Genomic DNA, 26,355 nt, shown 5'->3' on the forward strand with positions numbered 1-26,355 from the left:
TCTATAGCTTGACCCTCTGTAGTTACATCGCATACTAAAACTGATAGAAAATGAAAACTTTCTATATACTGTAGGCTGAAAAGGTTTGGAACTACCTGCTGGAGTCATGGTACAGCAGCAAATTTCTTTGATTATTATGCCAGAATGAGAGTATATTTCCTAGACATATTGACCTAGAAAAAAAAGCAACTTTTAATTTCCCTTCTCTACACAATGTAACTACACAAGTTATGATGCTAATGGCCTAATCCGATTCAATTCATTATGCTAAGCTAAGCTAAGCTAAAAGGGCTCCTATCAGACCCAGGGATTGGCTGAATGGATTAAAAAAATGGTAAAACTTGACTTTTTTAGATCATTTGTAAAATTATACTATTTCCAAAAAATTGGAGTGTTCTCTTAAAAAACACAAAAGAAAGGTCATGAAGGCCAGCAGCTCGCATGCACGGCTGAAATAAAAGCAAGCTGGTATGCTGGAGGAATTTATTTCAGCAGCTTGAAGTGAAGAGAGAAGCGTTTTATGAGAAATGTTTGCAGAGCTGAAACATGACACTGGCTTTAAAGTACAAGCAGAAGACTCTTACATTCACATCTCTATTATCTTACACTGCATATTACTGATAAATAACAGACCTGATCCCAGACCAGCTCTATTCATTGTTTTATTTTTTATAGTAATGAAGAGAAAGCATTGTGCAGGCGTTGAAAAGATACAATTAAAGTGCCTTTATTTCAGAGGAACCTTCAGATGAGAACCGAGTGACAGATGTGTATTTTTTGCATCAAAACCAGCAGGTTGCCTTGTAATTTTTCACTAATTAAAGCTCTAGTTTTGCTGTGAAGAATCCCACACATGCATTCATTCACACAAGCAGGCCTCATAAGAGCTTCTCTTTCTGTTTGCGAACAATCATTGACCTTGCTGTCTTCTCCCACACTTCCACAGGTGATCAGATGAAGACATGTGCACTTCTCTTTCTCTCACTGCAGCTGCCTTACACTATTTTTGTTTGGCTTTGGCAGACATGGTGACTACAATCTTTTTACACACAGAGAAAGACCCATTCAAACACATACACACAAGCACACAGAAATATGGATTAAAGGGCCAACTAGTGTAAAAAGTTGGCAAGGCAGCGTTATTTTGATGCTTGCTCAGACTTTTGAATGAATTCAGATGGAATTCAGACTTTTTTCTGTTTACATTTCACAGGATTTATAAAATGTGAAACTCAGATTTCTTTCTCTGAGACTTGTGTGATTAAAAAACTCTCAAATATGAATTTTTCTAAGAATGTAGTGAATAAAAAAATCTAATTATATATATATATATATATATATATATATATATATATATATATATATATATATATATATATATATATATATATATATATATCAGAATCAGAAAGAGCTTTATTGCCAGGTATGTCCACACATACGAGGAATTTGTTTTCGTGACAGAGCTTCTACAGTGCAACAGGATAACAGAGACAGGACAAAAAACAGATAATAAATATATTTTAAAAAATACAAGTATATATATATATATATATATATATATATATATATATATATATATATATATATATTAAAGATTTTTTTTATTAAAGAGTTCAGGATAACTCCCAATACTTTTTTCAGAAAACTGCTTGATTAACTCATAAATTAGATTTTAGATCTATTCAATTGTGTAATAAAACAAACAATTCTGATATTTTATTCCTAAAATTGTGTAATAAATATGAACAATTCTGACTTTTTCGCAGAATTGCAAGTTTTTATTATGGAATTCTAAAAAAAAGGCAGCATTGTCTATCACTATTACACTTTATTAGTCAGCCGATTCGAATGTTATCACTCGATTGAATGGGCATTGTCATTGGTTATCAGCTGATATGGGCCAGTAGGGGCCTTCTGCGCCGACTAGTGGGCGCAGAAGGCTGTTATCATCCATCCACATGGTAAATCAGCTGTATATTACATACGGCTGTGGCTGGAGATTAACGAGAATTATTTATATTATTTCAAAAATTTGTCATTAATTCTATTTCATTAACATCTACCCCTACCCCAACCCTAAACCCAACAGTCACAGTAATGTAAAAACAGATCTGGATCTAGAATCTTCTCTATTAGTAGCTGATTAACCATGTTAAAGGATGATAACAGCTTTCTGAGCCTATCAGTAGGTGCAGAAGGCCCCTACTGGTCCATATCTATCAGCTGATAACCACTGATAACGCCCATTCAATCGAGTGATAATATTTAAAGCGGGTGTCTTTAATAATAAAATATCAGAATTGGTTGTTTTGTTGCATAAAAACTCTGAATGTTCTCTGAATTGATTTTGTGATAACTTATAATTGACTTATTTTTGTAAAAAAAAAAAAAAAAAAATCACAATAAAATTTTTTTTCAGAATTGCATAATTATTAAAAATGTGCAATTCTTTTTTTTCTGACAATTGTATGATCAAAAAGTTATAATTCTGACTTTTTATTCTCAGACTTTTCTCAGAATTTTGTTATAAAAAATTAATTTTGACATTTTTCTCAGATTTGCACAATCGCAGTATTGCAGTGTTTCTTAGAACTTAGACTTATGTGATAAAAACTCACAATTATGAATTTTTCCAAGAAAAAGATAAAAACTGTAAATATATATTTTTATAAAAAACATTTGAGGATATTAGATTTTTATAGAAACAAAAATTCTGATATTTTATTTCTAAAAATTATGTAATAAGGATGGAAAATTATAACTTTTCTCAGTATTGCAGAAAAACTTTGATAACTCATAACTCTTTAGAATTTTTTTGTTTTTAATGATTACATATGTGCTATATCAAAAACTCCTAATCCTGACATTTTCCTTCAGAACTGCATGATAAAACAAGCAATTCAGATTTTTTTCTTCAAAAATTCTTAAAAAATTGACAGCTCTGACCATTCTCAGAATTTTGTTATAAAAACGTTATTCTGAAATTTTTTATCAAAATTGCATAAAAACCAGCAGTTTTGACTTTTCTCAAAATTACGTCATAACTTTTCATTGTTCACCTTTTTTCCTTAGAATTGTATGACTATAAACCCCACAATTATTTTTCACTCAAAAACTATGAGATTAAACTTGTAGGTACCGTGGGGGAAATAAGTATTGAACACGTCACCAAAACGAATTCCTCGTATGTGCAAACATACCTGGCAATAAAGCTCTTTCTGATTCTGATATAACACAAGGAGAATGTACTGAACTACTGTAATGTATTTAATGGTTTATATAAAAGGCTTTTTTTGGTGATAGAAGCTTAAATATGACTCTTGCAACCAATGTTTTAAAGATGGTATCATGCTGTTACAGTAATTTCTAAAGTCAAAACTCAATATGAGGGTTAGAATTAAGGGTGTAACCAGGGATGTGACACAGACAACTGGGTTTGGATCCAAATGCAGGTTTAATGAGGCAGTCAGGCAAGCAATGGTCAACATGGGTGCAATCAGATATATGAAGGAAGTCCAGAATTGTAGTCAAGGATCAGGCGAGAGGTTAAAAGGCAGGCAGGGATAACTAGATTAACATGTTGTAATGTCACTTACATAAACAAGACTCAGCGACTGGAGTGAGTGTATGTGCTGTTTAAATATTGTGTGTAATCAGTCCTTGACAATCCTCTGGTGGTGCGTGTGTAATCAGTCAGAATGAGGAACATCTGTGTGTGAGCGGAGTGCATGTATGAAGTTGTAGTCCAACAATGGCGGATTTGTAGTCCATAAGTGATTGTGCATGTTTTCCAGCGATCTATAGAGTAAAGATCACTGGTGATTGTGACAAAGGGCTTATAAGAATAAGAGATGACTTGTTGTGCAATGGTTGATGAACGAGTGCGACAGAAACAGTCAATAATGCATTTTGATAATATGATACAAAGGTCAATAAATCATCTGAAGAAGTGTTTATGCAGAATGAACGCGGCTCATTCAAGAAAAATAAATCAATAATTTGATGAGTCAAAGTGTAGACAGAAGCAGCTGAGAAATGTCATTCTATTATTGGCAGAATATAAATGAAAGACATTAGGTTTTAATATATAATTGTGGACATCACTGTGTCTTTTCTGTTATAAAGAATAGCAGCTTGTCATATTTGATTCATCATTGTTTTCCTCTGAGCCTAAAGCTGGACCTGAGCTCCTGTAACACTTCTGTCGCTTCATATTTCACATGTGTGGATGGAAAGAAGCCAGTGACTGATGATCTTTAGCTCTGCAGGCTTTTATTCTTACACTCCTAGAAATAAAGGTACACAAGCTGTCACTGCTGTGGAATCTTTTAAAAAGCTCCATGTTTGTACCTGAAAGTACTTTTTAGTACTTAAAATGGACAAAAGTCTACCTCAAGGTACCTTGGGATAGTTCACCCAAAAATGAAAATTTGTGGTTCCAAAGCTGTCATGATTTTTTTTGTCAAACACAAAAGAGGATATTTTGAAGGAAGCTGAAAACATCTAACCACTGAAGTTCATGGTGTGGAAGTCAGTGGTTACAGGTTACCAACATTTCTCAAAATATATTCCTTTGTGTTCAGGAGAATAAGAAACTTGTGAAGGTTTGAAACAAGTGAAGGGTAAGTAAATGATATCAGAATTTCCATTTTTCAGGTGAACTATATCTGTAAGGTAAATGTGGACCTGATATAAACTTGTATCTTTTGAAAAGATACCACCCCAATGTACCTCAGTGTTTGTACCTTAATTTCTGAGAGTGAATGTATCAATGCTAAACCAAAGGTTAATAATTCATTAGTCAGGAAAGTGATCTAAACCGATGAACTATTGATCTTGTTTGTTTTAGCACCACAAAAGGGCCAGGTAAAAAATTATTATTGACAAAATGTTATATCCTAATATTTTATGATTTTTTTTAAATTAAAGATTTAAAATGAGGTTTAGGCCTGTCATGAATAAATAAATGCAACACTAAAACTGGGATTTTCATGCACAACCATCTCTAGGGTTTACAGGGAATGGTCTGAAAAAGAGAAAAATCACCTTGTTGATGCCAGAGGTCAGAGGAGAATGGCCAGACTGGTTAGAGCTGATAGAAAGGCAACAGTAATTCAAATAACCAATCGTTACAAACGAGGTATGCAGAACAGCACCTCCAACCTTGAGGTGGATGGGCTACAGCAGCAGAAGACTACACAGGGTGCCACTCCTGTCAGCTAAGATCAGAAAACTAAGGTTACAATTCACACAGGCTCACCAAAATTGGACAATAGAAGATTGGAAAAACGTTGCCTGGTCTGATGAGTCTCAACTTCTGCTGCAACATTCGGATGGTAGGGTCAGAATTTGGCGTCAACAACATAAAAACATGGATCCGTCCTGCGTTGTATCAACAGTTCAGGCTGCTGGTGGTGGTGTAATGGTGTGGTTGATATTTTCTTGGCACATTTTGGGCCCATTAGTACCGATTGATCATCGTGTCAACGCCACAGCTTACCTGAATATTGTTGCTGACCATGTCCATCCCTTTATGACCACAGTGTACACATCTTCTGATGGCTACTTCCAGCAGGATAACGGGCCATGTCATAAAGCGCGAATCATCTCAGACTGGTTTCTTGAACATGACAATGAGTTCACTGTACTCAATAGAGCACCTTCAGTATGTGGTGGAACGGGCTATATATATTTATAAATGTACATTTGAAGTCAAAATTATTAGGCCACCCTAAATTATTAAATTATTAGCCCCTCTGTTTATTTTTTCCCCCAATGTATGTTTAACGAAGAGAAGATTTCTTTAACACATTTCTAAACAAAATAGTTTTAATAGTTCATTTCTAATAACTGATTTATTTTATCTTTGCCATGATGAAAGTAAATAATATTTTACTAGATATTTTCAAGACACTTCTATACAGCTTAAAGTGACATTTAAAGGCTTAAATAGGTTAATTAGGTTAACTAGGCAGGTTAGGGTGATTAGGCAAGTTATTGTATAATGATGGTTTGTTCTGGGGGCTAATAATTTTGTCCTTAAAATGGTTAAAAATTTAACAAAAATAAATAAATAAATAAAACGAATAAGCCGAAATAAAACAAATAAGGCTTTCTCCAGAAGAAAAAAATAATATCAGACATACTGTGAAAATGTCCTTGCTCTGTTAAACATAATTTGGGAAATATTTAAAAGAGAAAAAAAAAATCAAAGGGGGGCTAAAAATTCTGACTTCAACTGTATAGATTATGACAATATGTTTTAATTACAGTTTTGACTCTTCTGCAGACATTTCTTAAAAATTGCAGTATCTTTTAATTGTGAACATTTGAAGAAAAAAATATGTATTTCATACTAAATGTTTTTCAGATGAAAATGGACCCAAATACATTATGGGAGAAAAATTTCATTGCTTCTGTCAAATCCCCTGAATGAATTTGAGCAAATCTCATAACGTAACAAAATAAACATTAAGATTTCTTTGCTTTAATCTGATATATAAACTGTGGTCAGTCTAAACACTACAGTAGCTAAAATAATCAAGATATTTATTTATTTCCTCTAAGTTTGTTTAGACAACCAGCGTTGGCAATGTGAGTCATTTGTCTATAACGCTACACTCAGACCTTTTTCTTATTCATAGTGCTCACTATTAAGGGCACAAGTGTGATTCGCTAACATATAATGCATTAAAATGTCAACTGACTGGAAATCAGTCAATCAGATGGCTCTAAGTTAAACTCGGACAGATAATTTAGTCTATGCTAACGTCTTAGCAGCTCTTTTTTAAGAAAATACATAACTAGCCGTATCCCTTCACTGCTTACTAGTCCTAATCCAATTTGAGCCACATGTTACTTTGGCTGAGCTTCGCCTCTGAAGACGGTTAAGATTTCACATGTGAAGCTGATTCTTGACGCTCTGCATGGCTACATTTAGTCATGCAAAAGTCAAACGCGGAAGGTATTTTAAACAGTGCGAGGGTTCAGAGAAACAAACTATATGAATAACTCTACTGTACTTCTGTCTGCTGCAGAATAACACCACATGTGAATATATGTGTGAATCAGTACTGTTTTTGTTAGTTTGAGAGATTTTTAATTATTTTTTAATTTTTTGTGCATTTTCATTTCTATAATATTCAATAATGTAGTAATTTAATAGCTGTTCACTATAAAAAAAGCGATTCAGCTAAATGATTTAGCTGAATCAAATGAACTTTTCTAATCATCCCAACTTACATCCGTCAAACTGACTAACAATAGCAAGTTAAATTTGTTATAACTTAAAAATAGTTAAAAACCTAAGTAACTTATTAAAGTAACCTACTTTCACAACTTTTTGTCATATCATTTTTTGCGTGCTATTTTTATGAATCTACATTAAAATGTAGCTTATCGCTTTTTTAAATATTATAACAGTTAATAAGTGTTGATTTTATAAATTAATATTTCAATAATTTCATGTATGAATAATTTGCAATTACCATTCAAACACACTGTAAAAAATCCAACTTGAAAAAAGTTGAAGTTGGCAAAAATCAGTAAAAAAGTATGCAACTGCGTTTAACACATTTAACTCAACCTAAATCAAAATTTTCCTCATTAAGTTAAAAAGATTAGTTTTGTGAGTAAAAATTTGCAAGTTCACCCAAAAAAGCTTTTGCCAGCTTGTTAACTTACTCTGAGGTAATCTCAGACCTCACCACTTGAAAAAAATAAAGGTTGCAGTATTTCTAACCTTAACAACAACAACAACAACAAAAATAATAGTAACACCAATAATAACAGTAATGTCATTATTATTATTAACAACAACAACAACAACTCAGTGGGGGATGGGGGTGTTGGGGTGGGGGTTGTTGGGGGACAGCTGCAGAAAGACTTTTAATGTGAATTTTCATCTCACATTTACCTAGTTCTCTCTACAAAAAGAAACACTTAGTACATGTGGACTGTTAATTTGCATTTAACTCTTATGTATATACAGTTAGGTCCATAAAAATTTGGACATCCACACAATTCTAACATTTTTGGCTGTATATACCAACCCAATAGATTTGAAATGAAACGAACAATGTGCTTTAACTGCACACTGTCAGCTTTAATTTGAGGGCATTTATTCCCAAATCAGGTGAACGCTGTAGGAATTACAACAGTTTGAATATGTGCCTCCCACTTGTTAAGGGTCCAAAAGTAATTGGATAATTGGCTTGGAAAGACCACGGAAAACGACTGCGGTGGACGATCGAAGAATTCTTTCCCTGGTGAAGAAAACCCCCTTCACAACAGTTGGACAGATCAAGAACACTCTCCAGGAGGTAGATGTATGTGTGTCAGAGTCAGCAATCAAGAAAAGACTACTCCAGAATGAACACAGAGGGTTCACCGCAAGATGTAAACCATTGGTGAGCCTCAAAAACAGGAAGGCCAGATTAGAGTTCTAAAAAAGTCTTAATAGTGATGGAACAACATCCTCTGGACAGATGAGATCAAGATCAACTTGTATCAGAGTGATGGGAAGAGAAGAGTATGGAGAAGGAAAGGAACTGCTCATGATGCTAAGCAGTGAAGCATGGTTGTAGTAATGACATGGCGTGGGCAAGTATGGCTGTCAATGGAACTGGTTCTCATGTATTTATTGATGATGTGACTGCTGACAAAAACAGCAAGATGAATTCTAAAGTGTTTCAGGCAATATTTCCCATATGTACATGTGGTTTTTCAGTTTTTTTTTTAACAAATTAGCAACAATTAAAAAAAATCACATTGTCATTATGGGGTATTGTACATAGAATTCTGAGGAAATAAATTAATTTAATCCAATGTGGAATAAGGCTGTAACATAAAAAAATTTGGAAAAAGGGAAGCGCTTATACTTTCTGAATGCACTGTATGGTAACCCAACTTAATGTTTTTAGTATTACTGACAAATAATTTTCGGTCAGTGCAGCTGATGTTTTCAAATGTTGAGTGAACAAGAAAAAGCGAAAGGAAATAAGAATTATGCTTACATTTTTTACAGTGCAATTTATTGTACTTTTTATTTAATCAATATAATTGAATATTGGATATTTCATTATTTATCCTTTTTGTTTATATAAAAAATATGTTAACACTTTATTTTGATGGTCAGGTTGAGTATTAGTAGACTGTCTGCTTAATATCTGTTGACACTGCTGCAAAACAGACATTTAACTGACTATAAGAAACTTTGCAAGTACATGTCAACTTACACTAAGCCTAACCCCAACCTAACAGTCTACTTATAATCTAATGAGAATTAGCTGGCATGTTGCTACAATGCAACTTAAATTCAACGAACGGACCATCAAAATAAGGTGTGACTAAAAATATTACCCATTTTAAAATATAGTGACATTTTAATTATGAAATAATAGTATAATAATAACAACTATTTTTCAAATGATATTGTTTGTGATTCACCTTTAGCATTTAAAGCAATTGATTGTGACATTTTAATTTAATCGATATAATTTAATAATGGATAATTAATTGTCTGTGCTCATCTAGTTTCATATTTTACATTTTGGTCTTATACACGTCTTTCAGATGAGATGTTAAACCGAGGTCCTGACTCTCTGTGGTCATTAAAAGTCCCATGGCACTTCTTGTAAAGGTGTAACCCTGGTGTCCTGGCCAAAAGTCCCTCAGTCCGACCTTACGATCATGGCCCCCCAATCATCCCCATCCACCGAATTGGCTCTATCACTGTCTCTTCACTCCACCTTTAGCTAGTGTTTGGTGAGAGCACTGGCGCTGTTGTCCTGTGGCTGCCGTCGCATCTTCCAAGAGGATGCTGCACACTGGTGGTGGTTTGGAGAGAACACCCCCCCCTCCTCCCCTCATGATCGTGAAGCGCTTTGGGTGTAATGCCACACAATAAATTACACAATAAATGCGCTATATAAATACACATTACATTACACTAATCATTTAAGTTTCATATTTTACATTTTTATCTTACACAATAATCATGTAAAAGCAATTGCATCTGATCTAATCTTTAGCAAATGTCAATATTTTGCACATTGTATATTATAATGCTGAGATTCAGTTTTAGTAGTATGAAATAATTTAATAAATGATTACATTTTATTAAAATTAATGTCTGTTACTAATGGATATCAAATGATTAATGCAAATTGATTTTGTTTTTCACACACAATGCTAATATAAAAATATTCATAAAAAGATTCATATGTTTATTAAGTATTTTCATATAATGTTGTGATATACTATTATGAAAAATATTTTATATTAATGGTATATTAACCCCACAGGGGCGGTTTGCTGTCGAGTGTGACGTGACTGTGATGAGACTCACCTCCAAGTTCGAAGCTATGGTGCTCCACTGGAAAAAGGTGGTTTACCATCTCCAGGTTGGAGACAAGTCCTCACCCCAGGTGGAGGAGTTCAAGCATCTTAGGGTTTTGTTCATGAGTGAGGGAAGGATGGTGATGGATTGTTGCAGCGGCAGCTGTAATGCGGTCGATGTACCAGTCTGTAGTGGTAAAGAAGGAGCTAAGCCGAAAAGCAAAGCTTTCGATTTACTGGTCAATCTATGTCTCACCTATAGTCATTAGCTTTAGGTCATGACTGAAAGGACAAGATCTCGGATACAATAGGCCGAAATGAGAGTTTCCTTCGCAGGGTGCACCCTTATAGATAGGGTGAGGAGCTCTGTCACGTGGGAGGAGTTCGGAGTAGCCGCTCCTCCACATCGAGAGAAGTCAGCTGAGGTGGCTCGGGAATCTGTTTCGGATGCCTCCTGGGAGGTGTTCCAGGCATGTCCCACTGGGAGGAGGCCTCGGGGAAGACCCAGGACACGCTGGAGGGACTATGTCTCTCGGCTGGCCTGGAAATGCCTCGAGATCCCCTCGGAGGAGCTGGAGGAAGTCTGGGGAGAGAGAATTCTAGGGTTCTCTCCTAAAACTGCTGTCCCCGTGACCCGGCCCCAGAAAAGCGATGGAAAATTAATGAATGATATATTATAAAATGTATATGTTAATGATAATAATTATAATTTATTTACCTATCGGGGTGACGCAGTGGTGCAGTAGGTAGTGCTGTCACCTCACAGCAAGAAGGTCGCTGGTTCGAGCCTCAGCTGGGTCAGTTGGCATTTCCGTGTAGAGTTTGTATGTGCTCTCTGCGTTCACGTGGGTTTCCTCCGGGTGCTCCGGTTTACCCCACAGTCCAAAGACATGTGGTACAGGTGAATTGGGTAGGCTAAAAATGTCCATAGTGAATGAGTGTATATGGATGTTTCCCTGAGATGGGTTGGAGCTGGAACGGCATTCGCTGCATAAAACATATGCTGGATAAGTTGGCGGTTCATTCCGCTGTGGCGACCCCGGATTAATAAAGGGACTAAGCCAAAAAGAAAATGAATGAATGAATGTATTTATCTATCAGTTATCAGCCATAACATGAGCATAATTTTTTGGATTCTTGGTCAGGAATTTATCATTTATCAAAACAAAACCATTTACACAAATTGATTCTCTGAATCAGAATTAGTGAATCTTAAAGCAGTCCTTAAGAACTGCAGTAGAATAAAGTCAGCACACTTGAGGGTTGTTTATTATAACACAACACACCAAAAAAAAAAAATCTGAGAAAAAAGCAGATTTACAAGGCATAACATTTTATTATACAGATAAATAGCATAACTCTTTAAATTACAGAAATACATGGGGCTCTGTGGGCTCGAAACGTGACAGTGATTTTTTTTGTTAATTTATTTTTACATTGAAGGTTCATAAAAGGATTCCTGCATCCTCAAATCACACTGAATCAGAAATATTTGATGTGAAGTCTGAACTGTGATGATGTGTGAGATAAAATGCTGGATATAAAGAAGCCATATACTGCTTTTTGTCAAAATACAGCTGTGCATTTCTATAGAAAAATACTTCATATAGTCATGGCTGTGCTTAGTACAAATGCTTAGAAATAGAATAAACCTCATATATAAATGCTTTCTGTTTGTGCAACATGTTTTTAGAAAAATAATTCCTCATCCAGCTCCGTTTGCTCAAAACCTCTCCTTCGGAAAACATATAAAAAGAGCCCGTACACATTGCACCGCATTGTTGCACAGAATCCAAACACAACCCAATAAAACACATCATTCAACAGTACATGGTTTTATGCTTAAACATATTTTTACCTCCGAATAGTTGTGTTGAATCAAATATACACGCATTAGTGCATTTAAAGATCCCATGCAAACGAAAACTAAAAGCAAATGAGGGTTTGAAGAAGAGAAACCAAGTTTTTTTTTTTCCCAAAGCCCTTGTACACTCACCAAACAATATCTAGAACGCTATCCATAATAAATAAACCTTCCGAACTGGGAGAATTCACATAACTATGAGTCAAATTTCAGGATGTACCAAAAGAAAGAAAGAAAAAAATAAAATATATATCATTTTTACATTATAGTGGCATGTTTTAAAAAAAATCGATTCTCAATGACTCGGTCGGTCAGAGTTTTTGCATACTACAGATTTAAGACAAAGACTTCATCTGGTTCGAGGCTTTTTCCTTGATTAGCTTTGAGGTAAACTGAAGTTAAAGACTCTTCTTCAAGGCAATCTCCTACTCCTTCCTGACTTCTGATATCCAAAGCATCCGAGCTCACAAACATGCCGTCGTCACATGTCAAAATCTGACATGTAAAGCACAACAACACTGCATGCACAACAAACACAGCTCCCACAATTCAAGAAATAACACGCTTAATAAGACTTTCCATAGTTTTTTTTTGTGTGTTTTTTTCATTTTTGGAGTGGATGTGATTTCTGAAGAGTGGGAAATCATGTATTCCATATCCTGTATCATAGAGTGCTGTTCACACTAAGGATGGTAACTATAAATATAACCATACAGTAACTATATTTGTGTCCACACCAACAAACAATAAAGGCCCTGATAAAAATCAAAGTATTAAATGAAAATGAGGCTGTTTCCAACAAAATCAAGCCAAAATAAAGTTAAGTTTGAAATTGCTCATTGAAGCAAACGTTTTGGCGAGTTTGTTTTAGTTCCTTAGAACTACCATTGATCTGTGGCAATTACACAATAAGTGGGGGTGTTCTGGAGCTCCACCTTCTTTGATATTCGACTGATTGGTATCTTATATTTACAGGAGAACAATTTTCAAAGCAACAACACCAAGTTAGCAACATGAATACACTGGAGAGTGGAGTAGCTGAGCTAGTACAGATGTATCTGCACCTGTACAGTTTTCTGCGAATGGTCAAACGGAGTGTGCCACGTCTTTTATAACTGTAAACATTGTTTTCTATGAGTGTGCTCTAGGCATGGGCCGGTATAAGATTCTGATGGTATGATAACCTTGGATAAAAATCTCACGGTTTCATGGTACGATGGTATTGTGATCACTGCTCTAAAATATATTCTTCTTAAACGTCTGGGTGAAAAACTAAAATCTTTTCCCCCCATTTAACACATTATATTGTATTTTGAGAAACATTTAATTTATTTTGGAGCAGTGACCATTTAAGGTTAAATAATTCAAATGAATCATTGACTTCTGCTCTCTTCATTAGTTTCAAAAACACAGATTTCTTTACATTTTAAAATGGCATCTTCGGAGATCTTTTCTGTTGGAGCTACTGTTATTGTACTGTTACTGTTAAATGTAAGTAAAACACTTACACAATACCTTAGGAATGGTTTTACAGAAAATTTTGGTGGTTTTAAAACTTTGACTTTTTCAAACCGCGGTATACCTTGAAAACGATTATCATCCCATGCCTAGTGTGCGCACACCAGTGGCACCATTTTGTCTTTGTATACAGCAAATCAGAAACAATGTAAAGATGCGGCGTGCCGAGTTTGCCAGATGTTGACGAAACTGCATTTCTCTCACAGCTGCCATTGTTGTTGAGTTTAGTCGGTACATGCGAGCAGCATGACCAATGCTATCTCACGGCAATTCCTAACTTCTTGATTTAGTGGCTAATTCACATGAAGTCGTACGATCTGATTTGTAAAATTTTGTACGATTTGCTTCTCCTCAATTATGGTTGGGCTTAGGGGTGGGGTTGGGTGCCTCTTTTACATTTTCTCAATTTGTACAAATTATCCACTAATCTAACAAAACGTAAAATGGTTATGTCTCCTCGTGAGATCAAGCATGGCACATTTACAAATCTACTTACTGCATTGTGGGGTTGCTGGAGTGTTTGAAAACTGTACAGCATCACTCAGCCTATTGAAACTTATTTTTTTCCCACAAACGAAGAACAATACATCATTTTTGTTTGAAGTATATCAGGGTCTGAACTGACAAGCGGTTTATTTTTAGCTAATGCTTTTCTTTTTGCATTTCCCTCTTGCAGCCATGCAGATGTGCTCAGTGTGCTTTATTTATAGCACATGCGACCAGTGAATCCAGCTCATGTAATCAGTCTAATCAAACAGGGAATCTAGTGTTCGCAGTTAGTGTAGTGCAAAAAAAAATAAATAAATAAATAGCACAAATTATTTTTCTTCAGCATTAACAAAGTAAGCAATTTAACAATGTCAAAACTTGAGGTACTTTTACGAGTCAGTTTGCTAGCTTGGTTGGCATAGCGTCCATCAATTTTACCACTACCCACTGTACAAGATCTTTAAATCTTTAAATAGTCTTTGAAAAAAAGGTTTAACATCAAGAAGTGAACTTCTCCACAATGTCATCTGTAACTTTAGTAGGTCCAAGCCCTTTAAATTTCAACGAATTCTAACGGGCTGTCAGTGTTTTACTTTATTGGCTGAAAGAAAAAACATTCTGAAAGTGATCCCTATGATTTAGTTTCTCTACTTCTTTACCGTTAAAGCAGTGGACTGACCTGTTACATTCAGAACGTTTTAGAACATTGTCTTTATCATTATATTTATAGTTATCTTGCTTGATGTGAACAACCCCTTACTCTTAAAACCCATTATACTCTGGTAATAATGGGTATGCATAGGCAAATTTTATGGTCAGAAGTTTCAATTGTTTTCACATGGTTTAGTTTATCCACAAGTTTGCAACCCTGAGCTGGGCTGAGGCAGAACAACAACAAAAATATACCCCCAACTAAAGGTCTTCACTGTCCCAAAATTCAAGTTCCCAAGCAAATTTAGGTCCAAAATTTGACGTTTGGAGTCATTTAATCATCTTATACAGGTTCCAATCTTGCTTGATGAAAAGGAAGATATCCTGAAGATATTTAATATCGTAGTATTAAATAATATATAATATAATAGCATTTTTGTTCCTACTATTGATGTCTATGACTGCTTTTTCCCAACATTCTTTAAAAATAATTATAATAAAAGTTTAGGACCACTTTAGTGTTGATTTTTGGATGAACCATCCCTTCAAAAATCCCACAGCCCAGTGTTCCCTGTGTTATATGTCATAATTGCATTTTAATTAGTATAAATTACGTGAGAGGTCAGGTACAGATTTTGGTAAGATCTGTTCCTGGAACTCTATTTGAAAGCCATTTTTTTCGCATGTAAGGTTTGGATGTTTGCATATGCTAACATACACAAAAAACAAAGTATACTCAGGTTTAAATGCCTGTTCACAGCAATGATGGTAATTATAATTAACAGTATAGTTCTAAAATTGACTGTAAAAGAATCACATCACAACTTAATACTTAATAAAAAATATTAACAGCCAATCAAAATCTTCATTTAAAGAGTGGGGAATTTGAAGTGGCGGCCCACAAAACTACAACGTGCGCTCATAGTAAACAATGATATCATGTATTAGTGAAGATGCTAATATAGTTGTCATGAAACAGAAAATAGTTGAGATTACTTTCAGAATGTTTTAAAAATATAAAAACATTAACAGCCAATCAGAACTCTGTGTTTAAGAGCAGGTGCAATTAAAGTCGCAGGCGACAAAACTCCCAGCGGATGACTGACAAGAACTTAAAGAGTCAATCAGAATCCATCATGTAAGAGCTTGTGCTCTTAAAGCGACAGACGACAGTAATGCAACTTATAATGTACTTGAATTGGTTTGTTTGGTGTGGATACTAAAATAGTTTTCATTTATGATGTGGATAAGCCTTAAATAATAATATTTTTTTTTTTCCTCCCTTAAAGAGCCAGAATAAATGGGACAAAGATACAATACCCCTGATTGGCGAGCAGTTAGAAAAATAAATCATATTGCACATTTTAATAAATATTATATTAATTCCCTCTTAAATCTCATTTTAAATACTCTCAAAGAAAAAATAAAGAGTGGGATTGATTTAGCTTTATATTAAATTTAAACAGTTCTGATTGAGGTTCCTAAACAAAAAGGATTCATGAAAAAACAAACAAACCGTGAGTACAGTAGGGAGCAGAATGAGAGAAATGGGTCGGTAGAGGGTGTAAGACGGGCGAGTGACACTGGTGAGAGCGTTTGGTTTCTCCGTCCCGCTTCAGCAAAGTCCCCTGAACACATTCCTCTGGCACTGCGAGCACATCTCCTAGTCCCACGTCAGATGGTAAATGAGTAAGGCAGCTGCTCGTGTCCATCATGCAAAAGTGCATCATCAAACATTTCCAGTTAAGTCTCTGCCAGAAGCCCGAGACCTATGGAGAGTGGCTGATATTAAGGCTTTCCATCAGCAGATATGAGTCACGTTACACTGCATTCCCTTCTTCGGTTTCCACTTTAATGGTCATTTTCTTCCCCCCCGAAATATTTTCATCTCTCTCTATCGCTCTCTCTCTCTTTTTTCAGTCACATGACATCATCGTGTGGAGGATGATGCTCTGGGTTTCAGACTCTTCAGATGTTGATTCTTCAGCTTCTCTGCCCTCTGGAGACTCTGCCTGCTGCCGTTTGGATTTCAGAAAGGTCATTGACACAACTGTGTGGGTTTCCATCCAACACTGAAGAATAAATGTAATACGGGGTTAATTCTTTCAGTACTTCAAAAGAAAATACAACATGGGGAGATGTGACTTTTAATACACTGTAAAAATTGTCTGTAAATTAACATTTTTCTGTATTTTATGATTCATGATTTTCTTCATTTATTTTGGTCTTTTGAATTGCATTATGAGACTTTTTGAATTGTATTATCTTTCCTTCAACAAATTTTGAGCTTGAAAATGTTTATATTTTTATTTTGTTTATATATATATTTATATATATAGTGAATATAGGCAATGTGTTTTAGTGCATTTAAACAAAACAGATTTATTAAACAGATATATTGATTATAATATTTTAGTCACCAAACATATTTAAAAATTGAAAGATAATACAATTAAATTCAAGCAAAATATTGTAAAAAAATAATTACAACCTACGAAACTTCAACTAAAATTTTCAATGTTTTTGCTTCTCTTGATGCATATATATCTATATTGCCTAAAAAGAAAAATATATATATAGTTGAAGTCAGAATTATTAGCCCCCCTTTGAATTTTTTTTCTTTTTTAAATATTTCCCAAATGATGAAGCAAGAAGATTTTCACCGTATGTCTGATAATATTTTTTCTTCTGGAGAAAGTCTTATTTGTTTTATTTCGGCTAGAATGAACGCAGCGTTTAATTTTTTATGAACCATTTTAATGTAAAAATTATTAGCCCCTTTAAGCTATATTTTTTTCAACTGTCTACAGAACAAACCATCGCTATATAGTAACTTGCCTAATTACCCTAACCTGCCTAGTTAAACTAATTACCTAGTTAAGCCTTTAAATGTCACTTTAAGCTGTATAGAAGTGTCTTGAAAATTATCTAGTAAAATATTATTTACTGCCATCATGTCAAAGATAAAATAAATCAGTATAATCAATAAATCAATAAATCAATATATATATATATATATATATATATATATATGTTTTGTTTATATATATATAGCTGAATTTTTAACATCAAAAGATGACATCCCATAATGCAATTCACTCACTCACTCCCAGGGATCACCACAGCAGAATGAACCACCAATTTCTCTGACAACTATTTTACTGATGCCCTTCAGTGCTGGGAAACACCCTTCTCCCATTCACATACTACAGCCAAACTCCATATTGAAAGGCCTTTTTGTCCAGCTGGGAATCAAACCAGCAACCTTCTTGCTATGAAGCAACCATGCTAACCACTAAGCCACCTTAATAATACAATTCATAACCGTAAATAATTGGAAAAAAATGTGAACTGTGTAATTAACGTTTTTTTTTTACAATGCAGCTGTTTTGAAAATATCTTTTTGGAAATTAGAGCTATAGGGTGACGCGGTGGCGCAGTAGGTAGTTCTGTTGCCTCACAGCAAAAAGGTCACTGGTTCGAGCCTCGGCTGGGTCAGTTGGTCTTTCTGTGTGGAGTTTGCATGTTCTCCCCACATTCGCGTAGGTTTCCTCCAGGTGCTCTGGTTTCCCCCACAAGTCCAAAGACATGTGGTATTGGTGAATTGGGTAGGCTAAATTGTCCATAGCGTATGAGTGTGAATGAGTGTGTATGGATGTTTCCCAGAGATGGGTTGCGGCTGGAAGGGTATCTGCTGCGTAAAACATGTGCTGGATAAGTTGGCGGTTCATTCTGCTGTGGCGACCCCCAGGTTAATAAAGGGACTAAGCCGATGATGAATGAATGAATGAAATTAGAGCTCTGTTTCCACTTGGTATTAAAAGGTGTTTTTGTTGATCTGATCACTAAATACAGACTTATCTGAAGTATATTCAGTCATCAAATAAACACTATTCTCAGTCCACTTTTGAACCACTTCCTGTGGAAATCAAAAATGCTTTTAAACCAAATGTTCTTTCAGTGTCAGGACTCACTGTGGTCGAATACGTACAAACTGTTACAAAATATCACCTATTGACCTCATTCTTAAAAATTTTTGCCAACAATAATGTTGGCATTGCCAACTTTGCCATTTTACGTATTTTGTGATTCATGCTTTATTTATTTATTTATTTATTTATTTTGCCTTGTTTATTTATGCTTTTGAATTGCATTGTGAGACCCTGATCTTTCTTTCAACAACTTTTAACCCTAAAAAGTTGAAAAAGTGACTTTTATGAACATTTTAACACTTTAAAATGATATATCGTCTCGGTTGGTTTAGTGTATTGTGCAAAAACCTTGTAATAAACTGCCAGGACATGTTCAGATTTATTACAGACTTCCCAGCAAGCATTTTTTGGTTTGTAAAAGATGTCTTTTAGATGTCTAATAGATGTCTAAACATAGCCGTCTTGGCTAAAACAAGGCTAAATTTGGGCTGTCAGTGAAAATCTAATAGACGTCTAAGAATAGCCCAAAACTAGACTAGTCACCAAATAAACAGAAATGAATGACTACACATGTAAAGTCTGTCTAATCTGTTTATTTGATGACTAGTCTAGTTTTGAACTATTCTTAGATGGCTATTAGATTTTCACTGACAGCCCAAGTTTAGCCTTGTTTTAGCCAAGCTGTCTACATTTAGATGTCTATTAGACATCTATTAAACAAAAAATATATAGTTTTTACATTATATTTCAAACTACTAAAATGTCAATAAAAGTCAAAGGGTTACATTTTCAACACCAAACGTTGACAGAGCAGAGTTCAAACTCCTATATTGCACTTCACAATCGTAAATAAATGAAAAACACTTGTGAATCACAAAATACAGAAACTGTTAACAGATGTTTTTTTTTACAGTGTAGACGGAGACTGTTTTTCCAAAATGCAGTAAAAATGGCACACTGTAAAAAATATGATCAAAAAGTAATGATAACATATGTTTTTATGTTGCTCAAACTTATTTTAATAGATTAATCAACTTAATGTTTTAAGTAATGCAAATTTCAACTTGATGTTCTAAGTCTGTTTAACTGATGTAAGTTGAAGTGATTTATAAAGTTAATTTGATTCATCTTAAACATTTAAAGCAGTAGCCATTTTTTACAGTGCAGCATAGAGGAGTGTTTTCATTCTAAGCGATGTTAACACAATAACATTTTAATGCAAAAACTGTAAACCTTTTATATATTTTGCCTGTTTGACAACAACTTTTTTTGAAAATAACCAAATTTGAAAATAGGTTTCAAAGGAAATGCTTTTGAAAATGTCGCCATTGTTGTCTAGACACCCGAAAACAATGACATCGCGCGTATGCATGGTATGTGTTTAGGGAGGTGTAGATTAAATGCAAGTGCAAACACACTACAATGGCGGAGTCTTTGGTAGTGTTGTTGCTCAAGTGTTTGCTAACGCTTCATCAGCAAAGAGTGGAATTTACTTTTACTCATTTACACATTACAACCAAACCGGAAACGCAATTACACATCTTGCATCACAGCAATTTCTACACAGACATTAGCACCTACACTCACCGGTCACTTTATTAGGTACACCTGTCCCACTGCTCTTAAATGCAAATTTCTAATCAGCCAACCACATGTCAGCAACTCAATGCATTAAGGCATGTAGACATGGTCAAGACGATCTGCTGCAGTTCAAACTGAACATCAGAATGGGGAAGAAAGGTGATTTAAATGACTTTAAATGTGGCATGGTTGTTGATGCCTGACGGGCTGGTCTGAGTATTTCAGAAACTGCTGATCTACTGAGATTTTCACGCACAACCATCTCTACAATTTACAGAGAATGGTCTGAAAAAGAGAAAATATCCAGCTACTTCCAGCAGGATAACGTGCCATGTCATAAAGCACGAATCATCTCAGACTGGTTTCTTGAACATGAAAATGAGTTTGCTGTACTTAAATGGCCTCCACACTCACCAGATCTCAATCCAACAGAGCACCTTTGGTATGTGGATCAACTGCGTGATGCTATAATGTCAATATGGACTAAAATCTCTGAGGAATATTTCCAGTACCTGCAGTTCTAAAGGCAAAAGCAGGTCCAACCCTGTACTAGTAAGGTGTACCCAATAAAGTGGCCGGTGAGTGTACATCTTCACTTTCCTACAGATACTGTTTACTAACAAGGTGACAGCACCAAATACAGGCCTGGCATATGCATACATCTTTTTTGGTTGTTTTCACAGATGTGTAAATGCGAAATAATTAAAAGCAGCCTGAAATAGTACAGTTAAAGGCAAACAACAAATCCACAAGGTTCAGCATAGTTTTGTGTCTGTCAGAGAAGGAATGAACACGGCTGCTCTCCATTTCATTTTCCCTTCTCCTTTCCTTTTTTGCAACTTGTGTGACCTTTTTTTCAGCAATATTTGATCGAAACATCTGGAAAAGCTCAGACAAACAGCTGCCCTTATAATAATCCCCTCAAAGCAATCAGGAAAGTGGTCAAAAGTGGACGAAAGAGACAAACAGGTCTAAACAGGAATGTGTTTCTCTCATCTACACTCTCAGAAAAAAAGGAACACGTTGGTACAAATAATGTTCCTTAGGGAACTGTTTTGCACCTTTGTAAAAAGTATACCCTATGGGAAAGACCTCTTATGATATTGTTCTGTACCTTTTATGGTACTACTGAAATGAAGGTGCACAATTATTTTCATATAAAAGGTACAAAAGTGTTGAAGAACTCCTTTAATACAATATCAATGAAAATAAATATTACTGAAAAGGCAAAGTGATGAATAATTTTCATATTAAAACATGAATCATCATTTAAAAGTAATTGTTTAAAGAAACTCATGAACATTAATTGTTATTAATTTCTATTATACAAAACAACTATTAAAACAAAACTATTGTAAACTAAACATTTAAGACATTTTTAATAAACATTTAGTAAGCATTTTCTGATAAATACATTTTCATTATTGATATCCGCACCTTTTGGCATTTGCTCTTCACTTTACACGTGAGCTGGCAAAAGTCTTGCATATGCAGTGTTCTGCAGACGTTTTAGTATTGTAAAACTAATCAGACATTGTGAATATCTCGTTACAATACTTTTGCATAATTCTATTTCTATTTCAAAATTAAGTAAATTAAATGAACTTTTAAGTGATTACAAAGGTATTGTGTGAAAATTGGAGAAAAAAAAGTTTTAGATTGTACATGGGAGAATGTATTTCTGTAAAAGTTTTGTAAAAAGTGTTGTGAAATGTTTAGTAAAAATCGATCTTTTGATTGATGTTAAAGTATTTTTTATTCTTTATTGTAAACTCTCAGAAATAAAGGTATGTGAGCTGTCACTGGGGTGGTACCTTTTCAAGAGGTACAAATTTGTACCTAAAAGGTCCATATTAATACCTCAAGGGTATATATTAGTACCTAAAAAGTACAAAAGTGTTCCTCTTAAAATTTGTAGGTACTAATACTGTATATACTTTTGAGGTACCAATATGGACCCTTCAAGTACAACTGTGTACCTTTTGAAAAGGTACCACCCCAGTGACAGCTCGTGCACCTTTATTTCTGAGAGTGTAAATAAAAAAAGGTGCATTTACACAAAAAGAAACTTTTTTTAAAAAACATTGTTTAAAAATGTAGTTGATGTTTCATATTTACTGAAAATAAATCGACACATTTTGGATATAGCAAAATGCCTTTAAATAGTTCTTGAAGGAACACATTTGACACTGTTAAGTGTCTTGTCACTGTAGTGGCCCCTTCATGGATCAGATTTGTACCTTTGATGAAGGTACAATATTGTATCTGCAGATCTTAAAAACCAAAGGTACATTTTGGTTTCCCATGGTACAAATCATGTCCTTAAAGGTACAAACTGCAGTGGTACAAATTTGTTTCTGCCCCAGTACTGCACCAGTGACAAGGGTTTGTACCTTCTTTGGTACAACTTTGTACCATTTTTTCGAGAGTGTACAGTAATGCAGATCTAGTCAAAATTCATCTAAAACCAGGTGTAAACAGGGCTTTTTGTGAACTCCATCCAAATGTCACCAAATTTCAATAAAAATAAGCTCTTGTTTAGTGAAAATTATGAATATTACAAACTACATGATAAGGTAGATCTGAACTGGAGACTGAAGAGTAAAAAAAGGTCAGGTTAAATGTCACATTTTTATTTAAGTTGTAATAATTTCAGTTGACATAATCCACCACATTTTGTGAAATATTTTTTTTGCTGTAATTTAGCTGTCACAACTTATCCTGCTATACATGGAATAAAAAAAAGTTATATTCTTATAGTTATATATAAGAAGGGAAAGTTATATAATATTATTGGCTGCACAATATTGGGGAAAAAAACTGACATTGCGATATTTTTTATTATCATAATATAATAATAATTTAGAATATGACTAAAGGAACTGTTTGGGAAGAATTCACAACTTTACATTGATTGGGATGATTTTGCCGAAACAAAATAAATAAGACTTTCTCCAGAAGAAAAAATATAGAAAATACTGTAAAAATTTCCTTGCTCTGTTAAACATAATTTGGCAAATATTTAAAAAAGAAAAAAAATCAAAGGGGGGATAATAATTCTGACTTCATGCTGTCAGAGAGTGAAATTCAGTAACTTTTAAGACCTTTTATAAGATATACATGTTAAGACATATTTATTGTACAAAATACTAAATTTACTAAATACTGATTGTAAGAAACTAATCCTACACTAAAACATTATTCATATACTGAATAAAAATGCTAATTGGCGCATATAGAACTCCAGGGTTTTATCCATTTCATAAACTACACAAGACCACAATATTCAGATAAAATTCAGGCAAACTTTAGCATACAACTATACATTGTAGAATAAAAAAATCATACAAAATTTAATATCTTGCACAAAAGCATTTAATACTTTTTAATGGCCCTAAATTTCTCTAAAATGAATAATACATTTTTAATACTTTTTCAGACCTCGCGGACACCGTTTATGGTTTTTGGTGCAATATTACAATGTTGCGATTAAGAAATTCAATGATCAAATCTAAAGTAACACTGTCTAGACTTGTTAAGCGCCAAACTTTATCATTTCTTGTTCCCAAATGTTTTAAATTAGTTTTAAATCTTACAGTCACAGGCTTTAAAAAACATATCTGAGAAAAAAAAATTGTAAACTCAACATCGTACATCCTGCAACTATTGCGGATATGAACATTGCGATATTAATGCTGGAATAATCTATTGTGCAGCCCTACTAAGCAACATGTTATGGCCAGCCATTTTGATTTTTTCATTTATAACCCATACCAGAATCTATTTTAATTTTACTAGTACTTACTTTTTAGATACTAGTATCTTTTCCATTATGTACAAGTACCTATTCATTAGATTCATTAAAAATACATAAGTACTACTATCTATTTAATAGGTACTTGTATCTAATGGATGAGTACTAGTATCTACTGAGTAAGCACTAGTATATTTTAAAAAAGCACTAGTATCTAAAGCAGGGGTGCCCAAACTTTTTCTTATGAAGGGCCAAAAACCAAACTTGATTGAGGTTAGTAGGCCAAAGGTAATTATAGTTGCTATGAGTAATTTCCTAATTTATTTAATAATATCTAAAAATAACTAGAAATCATAGCTTTATATGAACTAATACAGTATATTGTTTACATTTTATAATGAACTTATTACAGTAAAACAATCTCATTGATAACAGAATTGAGTTACACTAGTTTTTGCCTTGATTTACTCGCTGATATCTTCTGTGTAGTCCTCTTTTTGTCGAGTACAGTATTTACTAGGGCTGCATAATATATCACTTCAGCATTGATATTGCAATGTGATTATTCGCAATAGTTGCATCGCAAGTATGTGCAATGTTGTGTCTGGATTATAATTTATCAATTTGCAAGTGTTTTTTTTAGGCCTGTGACTGTGTGAGGGTTTTAAAAGCCTTCAGGCATAAGATAATGTATGGTTTGTAACTTTGACAAATTAATAACAATTAATTTTATGGAATTGTTTATAAAACGAAGAGTATGCAGTATCATTTTACATTTGATTATTCAATGATTTTATACCTGAATACATTCGGACTCTTCGGAAAACAATAAAATGCTGATTATTTAATTGGAATATTTTTCTTTTATTGAATTTATCTATGCTTGTAGATTATTATATTTTATGCCTTCTTATCTTATCCTCTCAGTCAGTCTAAAATTATAGATTCTTTACAAACATTTATTCAGCTCATCTAGTGAAATTGTATTCATATTGCAATATATATCGCACAATAAAAAAAATATTGCAATGTGTAATCTAGTATTTACTAGATGAGGGGTCTCAAACTCAAATTGGCGGGAGGCCATTTCAGTGACTGACAAGTAATATGAGGGCTGTTTTATCATTCAAGCACAAGAAACAATAAGAGATGTAATTGATGCATCTAGGACATCAGACGTGATTTTTATATTTCATACATTACCTGTCACCAATGCAAATCAGCATGTTTTTTGCTTCACACAACTGCTGAAATATATCTGTGGCTGTTTAAATGAGCATTTTGACAATTAAATAGTTATAATGATAATAATAAATATTATTATTCTATCCCAACCAATTCTTGCTTTACCAAATATTTAACACAGGGGTCACCAATCTCGGTCCAGGAGGGCCGGTGTGCCTGCAGGGTTTAGCTCTAACTTGCCTCAACACATCTGCCTGGGTGTTTCAAGTATACCTAGTAAGACCTTGACTAGCTTGTTCAGGTGTGTTTGATTAGGGTTGGAGCTAAAATCTGCAGCACACCGGCCCTCCAGGAACAAGTTTGGTGACCCCTGGTTTAACAGATGGCACAAGAAGAGCAGAATCTGGGTAACTTTACTGACTTTACTGCCAATTGTTCTTCTGAGTATCTTTCTTTTATTGTAAACCTTCAACAAAGAAGGGGAAAGTATATATCCCCATGTACTTTAACACGCTCAATATTCAACCAGCAGTAAAATGTACATAGTTTTATAAGAAATCTCAATAGGCATATGAGCAAAATCTATTAAATGAGACCATTTGAATCGAATATTAGCAAAATTATCATATTTGTTACACCAGCAGCATAACGTGTAAGCCATAAAAAGGGGTTTATTTAACAAATTACAGATAATAATCCAAAGACCTTTAAATATTTACAAAATATAGCACTTATGTACATTTATTAACATTTAAATCAGCCACAGAAATAATATGCTTGTGCGTTACTCTCGACCACATGCTGAGAAAAAACGAAAGTAAAACTGAAATGCAATATAATATAGAGCATACTTTAAACGTCAAAACCACAAATGGCTATACACGACAGCACAATAATGATAGTGATTCAAAAACATTTGTTTAGGGGGGTTCAATCTCATTATATCTTTGAGGTCAGTTGGGGGCTGGAGGGAGGAGGAGGGCAGGCCGGAACTTTGAGACCTCTGATTTTCATTCTAAAAACTCAGATTCATTTACAAC

General features: G+C 34.2%; 1 protein-coding gene across 1 annotated transcript in view; it reads right to left on the reverse strand.

Moving 5' to 3' along the window:
• Positions 1 to 11,657: 11,657 nt before the first annotated feature.
• The window catches only part of jph1a (junctophilin 1a), a 92,421-nt gene continuing 77,723 nt past the window's right edge, over positions 11,658 to 26,355 (reverse strand). The window contains exon 6 of the mRNA XM_056451098.1: positions 11,658 to 16,935. The gene's annotated coding sequence lies outside the window, so the exon portion shown is untranslated. The remainder of the gene's footprint in view (positions 16,936 to 26,355) is intronic.

The sequence above is a fragment of the Danio aesculapii genome, chromosome 24, assembly GCF_903798145.1.
Source record: "Danio aesculapii chromosome 24, fDanAes4.1, whole genome shotgun sequence".
NCBI classification, from domain to species: Eukaryota; Metazoa; Chordata; class Actinopteri; order Cypriniformes; family Danionidae; genus Danio; species Danio aesculapii.